We start from the raw sequence: 8,000 nt of genomic DNA, 5'->3' as shown, positions 1-8,000 counted from the left end.
GGCATTCGAACCTACTTGTTGCCCGCTTTTCATTAATTATGGGTGGACATTCAGACCTACTTGCAGCCGAACACCTCGGCTTCCGCTTTTGATGGTGTATATTTTTGCATTCGAACCTTTTCTTACCCGCTTTTTACAAACCATGGTCGGACTTTCACACCTTCTTTTAGCCGAACAACTCCGCTCCCGCTATTGATTGTGTAGAGTCGGGTATTTTAACCTTTTCTTACCCGCTTTTTACAAACTATGCTCGGACATTCACACCTTCTTGCAGCGAAACACCTCCGCTCCCTCTTTTGATTGTGTATGTTCGGGCATTCAAACCTTTTCTTACCCGCCTTTTACAAACTATGGTCGGACATTCAAACCTTCTTGTGGCCGAACACATCCACTTCTGCATTTGATGATGTATAGTTGGGCATTCACACCTCTTCTTACCCATTTTTCAGTAATTATTGGTGGACATTCAGACCTTCTTGCAGCTGAACACCTCTGCTCCCGCTTTTGATGGTGTATAGTCGGGCTTTCGAGGCTTTTCTTCAACGGTGTTTACAAATTATGGTTGGAAATTCAGACCTTACAGCCGAACACCTCCGCTCCCTCTTTTGATCATACATTGTCGGACATTCGCACCTTGTCTTACCCGCGTTTTACAAACCATGGTCGGACATTCACAGCTTCCTCTCCACCATACTTGTATGGTGGGATATTCACACCCACTTGCATCCGAAGACCTCCGCCCCCACTTTTGTTGATATTTGGTCGGTCATTCACACCTTACCCGTTTTCTTGCAGCCAAACACCTCTGATCTCGCTTTTGATGATGTAAGATTGGGCATTCAGACCTTGCTTTTCCTGCTTTTCACCAACTATAGACGGACATTCACACCTTCTTGCAGCCGAACACTTCCGCTCCACCTTTTAGGTTTCTATCACACCTTTTTTTTCACCGCATTTTATAGATTATGGTTGGAAATTCTCAACCACTCATCCGAAGACCTCTCCTCCCGCTTTTGTTAATATATTTGAACTTTAGTCAGACATTCACACCTACTTGCAGCCGAACACCACCTCTCTAGCTTTTGATGATGTATGGTCCGGCATTCTTACCGTTTCTAACACATTTTTCAGCAATTATGGTAGGACATTCACACCTTCTTGCAGCTGAACACCTCCTCTCCCACTTATGATCATGTGCAGATTGATTTTCGAAAATTTTCTTTCATGTTTTCTAGCAATTAATGATGGACATTTAGACCTTCTTGCAGCTGAACACCTCCGCTCCCGCTTTTGATCATACATTGTCAGGCATTCGAACCTTGTCTTACAAACTTTAGTCAAACATTCACACCTTTTTGCAGCCGAACACAGTTTTTTTCAGCCGAACTTGGGCATTCGAACCTTTTCATACCCACTTTTTACCAACTATGGTCGGACATTCAAACTTTCTTGTAGCTGAACACTTCCAGTCCTGCTTTTGATGATGTATGTTCAGGCATTCGAACCTTTTCTTACCAGCTTTTTACAAACTATGCTCGGACATTCAAACCTTCTTGTAGCCGAACACATCCACTCCTGCTTTTGATGATGTATGGTTGGGCATTCGAACCTACTTGTTGCCCGCTTTTCATTAATTATGGGTGGACATTCACACCTTGTCGCAGCCAAACACCTCCGCTCCCTGTTTTGATCATGTATGATTGGACATTCGCACCTTTTCTCACCCGCTTTTTGCAAACTATGGTCGGCCATTCACAGCTTCCTCTCCACCATACTTCTATGGTGGGATATTCACACCCACTTGCATCCGAAGACCTCCGCCCCCACTTTTGTTGATATTTAGTCGGTCATTCGCACCTTACCCACTTTTGGCAAACTATGGCCTTCTTGCAGCCAAAAACCTCTGATCTCGCTTTTGATGATGTAAGGTTGGGCATTCAGACCTTGCTTCACCTGCTTTTCACCAAATATAGTCGGACATTCACACCTTCTTGCAGCCGAACACTTCCGCTCCACCTTTTAGTTTTCTATGGGGCATTCACACCTTTTTTTTCACCGCAGTTTATAAAAACACCACAGGAACACCGTATTGAGGCTTTGTTCTGACCGCTCATTCGGTGTCGCGTTTCTTTCAAGCAATTCTCCTGGTTAGCCAGCACTCGGCTCGCTCCCAGAGCCGTGTTAAAGTCTACTTCGCATTCACTCTCTTTTCTCAGCAGACTAAAAGAAAGTTTCATCTTGGGCTCCCTGAAACTTCCATCCTGCACCGCTGTTTGCTTTTTCACAAGAGCAGAGGAGAGCGCACCATTCCCAGGGGCACTACAGTACCGGGTCGATGCTTGGAGTGAACGGAGCAAGCTCCTTTTTCAACTCCTATTGATACAAATCCATTTAATATGTAGTCCTCGCATAGAGGACACATCAGACATTAAACTGATAAGAACAGATACTACACTTGATCTTAGCCAAAAGGCCGAGAAGCGATAACTGTCCACTGGTTCACGTCCGAGGGCCCTTCCTGGCACAATGCGCACTTGTAGCGGTGTTCTTTTTATGGCCATAGTGTCACTTTGCACCTCGGCCCACCCGCTGCACTGAGCACTCTTCAGCCCTTTTAAATGGTATAACTTTACACTACCGCACGCTCCAGCGAGCACCATTCAAGCAACAACTTTGCACTCCAGCTTCGAACATTGGCACAGTCGCAACAAGTAAGGCGACTCTACTCAGAGAAGTCACTCTGCACAGTAACAAGATTTCTTTTGCACAGACAGAAAGGGCTTCATCCGCAAAGGTAAAGCCTGCCAAAAATAGAAACAACTCATTAGTGCTGCTCAACGTTGTACTTTGCAGTAAAAGAAAGAGCAAATCTAAAGATTCAGGAATCCGAGAATAAGCTTACTTCCATGAGTTCTTCACGATTTCGGATTTTGCTATAAAATGAATTCCTTCACTCAAACTAAATTAAAACTGCTAAACCGCTAATCTGTTACATGCAAGGCAGATGTCAAATTCACCGAAATAGGATCTAAGGGTATTTGGCCAATCGAGCTGTAGCAGCTTCGGTAAAAGAGTATAAGTTGAAGAGTTTGTGAATAAAGGTGTGCGCACACATAGTGAGTTGTAGGAAAATAGGCAGGGAGCAATGCCGGCTGGGGTATAGGTTCTTGTATGTTGTCTGACTGTTTGATTTGAATGTGTTGTGTAAGTGTCCTGTTGAATGTTACATGTTTGGGCTTTGACACGCTTCACTGTGGTTGTTAACTGTGTGGTGTGTCCTGAAATGTTATATGTTTGGGCTGTGTGACATGCTTAATGCTTTTCAGTAGCAACCCACTTATTCATATATAGCAACATAAGAAGTCCGGACATACTTTGATAGTAGTTGTAGAAGTATCCTTATTGATAATAGATAAACTAATTCATAGTGATAGAACAGTAGATGAACAGGTGCCTGCACATGTCTCATGAAAATAAAATGGGTGTATGATTGCTGACGGCAGAGCAATACTGCCAAACTTATGAGTTCTTGTGGCAAACTTGATTCAGTGTCTTGACGTGTATACGCTGTTTCGCTGACTTGTCACAAGAAACAAAGTGTGTTTGATAAGATCCGACCATTTTATTACGGGAGGATCAGTATGTATGGATTCTGATGTGACTGATAAACTCATTCGTATCTTAAGCATAATCTAATACGTGAGACAACGCCCTGGCACACAATCAAAAAAAAAAAAAGAGAGAGCGGTTTTGTGTCCCCACAGTCCATAATGTAGAAAAGAGAGAAAAAAGCCTTTCTGATTTGTTGTGTGTGCTCACAGTGCAGAGTGTAGAGAAAAGAGAGAAAAGAAAGCCGTTTTGGTGTCACGGGTGTTGTGACTTACACACACACATTTCTGAATTGAGAAAGGAAATTATTTTAGAGGAAGCACTAGAGTTTAGATCCCACATTTGTTGATAGGCATTCATTTAATTTTTCTTTTAATCAGTTTTAAAGTGAATACTAACTGAGAAATGAAAAAGGTGAAGAGTTTAGAAGCTTGGTTCAAGAGCAAAACTTGGTTTATGATCAGCTGAGTCTCTAAACAGAACAGCAAAGGGCTTCATCGAACATTTAAAAAAGATTCAGATTGTTAGAATATCCAGAATTTATAGGAATGGTGGTGATTACTCTTATTTTCTAGAATGGAAATAACTGCACCATGTCTGTTTTATGAATTTAAGGGGCTAAAAAGTTTTGTTCTCGTTTTTCTATGATTAACCGAATGTATGTGAGAGTCCAAACAGACAGAAGGGTTACGGCCGAGCGCTGGACCTTCCAAAAAAGATGAGACAGGCTGGACCCGTGCCATACTAGTTAAGGCCTGCCTGTGGATAACAGGTTCTTTAAACTCTCACACACACAAACTCACACACGTTCGCACACATACACCCATACACACACACATTCTTGAACTTGCTGCAAGATTAAACCTTTGCATTAACTGACTCCAGCAACTCTGAGTCTCATTGAGAGACTTTTCTCAACAATTGGGTCCTCAAACCAGATCTCAACGTTTTTTCCGCTGTCCAGGGTCGGAGCTGAAACCGTGCACAGGGGAGTCCAGTACTCCTAATGAAAGACCCCCTGCTGAATTGCGGTAATTAGGGGCCAGTGTCCACTGAAAGGGGAAAAAGGGACGAGATCGTACTTTTGAATCAATGGCCAGAAGCCATTGGCAGTGCAGGCATCAACAATAATGGTGTTATTTCACCCATTAACACTTAAGGTACCTCATGCAGTGGCTGTGATATGGTTACTTAACAAAATATCTTTACCAGACATCTCTCCTACATAACAGTTCTTCTTTCACAGCCACACCTTGTTGTCGAGAGATGTGCTACACTTAATCCATCCACACTGCTACCTACCCCACAGATGGAAAGCCTCATGATTGCATGTCAGAAATAACCATCAGTGTTTTACCCAGGCCAGACTTAACTGATATACATTATGAAAATGCAGAAATAACTATATTTATTCAACAGATCAAGGAAAAAAACCCTGATGGCACAAATGCTACAGGATTTGCAGTAGTAACAGAAACTGAAGTTTTCTTAAAACAACCACTACCAAAAAATTACTCTGTTCAAGCAGTCGAATTGGTAGCTTTAACTGAAGCTTGTAAATTAAATAACAAAAAGGTTGTTAACGTTTACACTGACAGTCAGTATGCCTTCTCAACTGTACATGTGTTAATACAGCATTGGAAAAACAGGTATGTTGACATCCACAGCTAAATGTATAAACTACAAATATTTTAGCATTATTAGATGTTATTCAATTGCCATCTACAATAGACTCGTATGAATGACCGGAAGGAAAACCATACTGCCAAAGAATTTGTTTAAATATGCAGCAGTATTGAGCCACGGACCATGTCATGTCTCAACAGGAGGGATGGAAGCAATAATGAACCAGGTTTTTACAGCATATGGTTTTACTAATTATTAAAAACATTTTTTTAGAATAAATAAATGAATAAAGTTTTGTCTAGCAGGTCAAATATGTGCAAAATACATTCCACAGGGCAATCTAAGACCAAAACGAAGATAATTCCCTAAGCCAGTGTATCTTTTTCAACATATTTGTTTGGATTTCATTATTTCATTATTTTGTAGATTTCATTGAACTAAATTAATGTTAAGGGAAACGATTCTGCTCAGTGACAACAGAGGTTTTTACCAAATGGTCTGAAATATTTCCATGTGCACAAGCAGATGCACTCTCAGTAGCAAAATCACGCGTAAAATAACTCATTTCTAGATTTGAAATTCCTGAAAAGATCTTCAGTGATAATTTGACACACTTTGTAAACAATGTCATCTCACTGATGGCAAAGAACTTAAAATAGACCTTAGAAACCACTGTGATATAGAAGGTTTCGCTAACACATTGGAATTGTTTTACTATTTACATATGCATGTGCAGTGAAGAATTGCTTGCTGCTGATAAATGCAAAGAAGAACAGCTTACACATAAATGCTCACATATAGGCTGCTGAATGCAATGAAGACCTGCTTATCCAGTAAAGTTCAATGTCAATGTGTAATATTCAATTAGGATTTGCAAAACAGTGAAGTTAAACAATGAATGGGTCCATAGTCGGTATGAGAAGACTACAGGAATATTTACCTGGGTGTACGTTCAAACAGAGATGAGAAAATTGCGATAAATTATTGTTTGTTTGTTTGTTAGTATGTATATGAATGTTATGTGTATAAACTGTGTTGAGTTGTAGTTACTCAGTAGTGTCTCAGTGAAACAACCGACGGGGGAAGCCTTGCGGTGACAACAAAAGCAGTGTTTTACTGATCAGTCAAGTTGCTCCAGTGTACTCCATACAAACTGGTTGGCTGCTGAAGGGATAGAAAATGGGGAATACTTGTTTTAAAGCAAACAAGGAATTAGATGGGAAAAATACATGTTTTAACGGGACCCAGACAATATTAAATACTCAGACAGATGGGAGAAGAAGTGTAGTTTTGTAGGAAATCACAAAATTATTACATAAAATTAGTGAAATCAATTGAAGAATGCCTTTCTGAAGAGCTGTTTACCACAGATGAGCAGCTTTGCGACCAAGCACATTGTAGATCGCTTTACTGCCAAAATGATCTAGTTTAATGGATTGGTTTAGACATGCATAACAGCATTTTAAGAACAAAGAGAGAAACAAAAAGGGACAACGCTTCATGGTGGAAGGTGATGTATAAATAACTGTGTATATGATGAAGGAGAGACCATTTGAGCAGCACAGCCATTTCGCAGCACAGGGACAGCAGTCCAAGTTAAAGGATCTCCCATGTGGTATCACCTGTCACACTGTGTCAAGGCATCAAAAGAAGAAAAAATCACCAAACTCAAGGACAAAGAGACGAAGACTCCGGTGAACGAAGAGAGAGGACTTACAAACCAGAAATACAAAAGGATGCTCGATATCAAGATCCAGAAGAAGAGGCTAACAATGCCACGAACACTTACGATGCTGGGAATGATGCCAGCAATGAACAGAGAAGAAGATTCAGTGTCATCAATCTGCAACACGTGCCTCTAATGAGGGGGTGAATATAGAATCCTCAACGATTACAACGTCTCTGGGAACTGTGACAACAACAAGGTTTAAACCATTTTGATATATATTGTAACCTATTGGCTAAGGAATAGTGCTGAAAATGAGGTAAATCTAATCCACCACTGTCCTTGGTCTTCTGTAGGGTTTTTAAACTAATACGTGGTGGTTTGTTTTTCCACAGAAATTTGGAGATGCATGAATCTAGTGACTTAAACCAAGTAGCAGATGGTTTTATGGGGATCATTGAGAACAAATAGTTAACTTTTGGTAGTATCATCATTTTAATGGTTGTAACTCTCCCCATAAGTGATATAGGTAAGGACTTCCAACGAGAGAGATCGTCCTCTACTCTCTTTACTAATTGCACATAATCCATCTGTACTTATCAGTTTAATATGTGATATGTCTATGCAAGGACTACATATTAAATGGATTTTTATCAATAGGAGTTGAAAAAGGAGCTTGCTCCGTTCACTCCAAGCATCGACCCGGTACTGCAGTGCCGCTGGGAACGGTGCGCTCTCCTCTGCTCTTGTGAAAAAGCTAACAGCGGTGCAGGATGGAAGTTTCTTTTAGTCTGCTGAGAAAAGAGAGTGAATGCGAAGTAGACTTTAACACGGCTCTGGGAGCGAGCCGAGTGCGGGCTAACCAGGAGAAATGCTTGAAAGAAACGCGACACCGAATGAGCGGTCAGAACAAAGCCTCAATACGGTGTTCCTGTGGTGTTTTTATAAAATGCGGTGAAAATAAAGGTGTGAATGCCCCATAGAAAACTAAAAGGTGGAGCGGAAGTGTTCGGCTGCAAGAAGGTGTGAATGTCCGACTATATTTGGTGAAAAGCAGGTGAAGCAAGGTCTGAATGCCCAACCTTACATCATCAAAAGC

General features: G+C 41.1%; 1 non-coding gene and 1 pseudogene across 1 annotated transcript; one reads left to right on the top strand and one right to left on the bottom strand.

Annotated features, from left to right (window-relative positions):
- Positions 1-2,294: 2,294 nt before the first annotated feature.
- Positions 2,295-2,485, bottom strand: LOC140283581 (U2 spliceosomal RNA). The gene has a single exon (XR_011910174.1). It is a non-coding gene; the product is annotated as a U2 spliceosomal RNA (small nuclear RNA).
- A 4,978-nt stretch (positions 2,486-7,463) lies between these two features.
- LOC140283439 (U2 spliceosomal RNA) lies at positions 7,464-7,640 on the top strand (annotated as a pseudogene).
- Positions 7,641-8,000: the final 360 nt, after the last annotated feature.

This window comes from Leuresthes tenuis, unplaced genomic scaffold, assembly GCF_036924035.1.
Source record: "Leuresthes tenuis unplaced genomic scaffold, fLeuTen1.0.hap1 SCAF_23, whole genome shotgun sequence".
In the NCBI taxonomy this organism is placed as follows: domain Eukaryota; kingdom Metazoa; phylum Chordata; class Actinopteri; order Atheriniformes; family Atherinopsidae; genus Leuresthes; species Leuresthes tenuis.
This window is presented reverse-complemented; position numbering and strand designations above follow the sequence as displayed.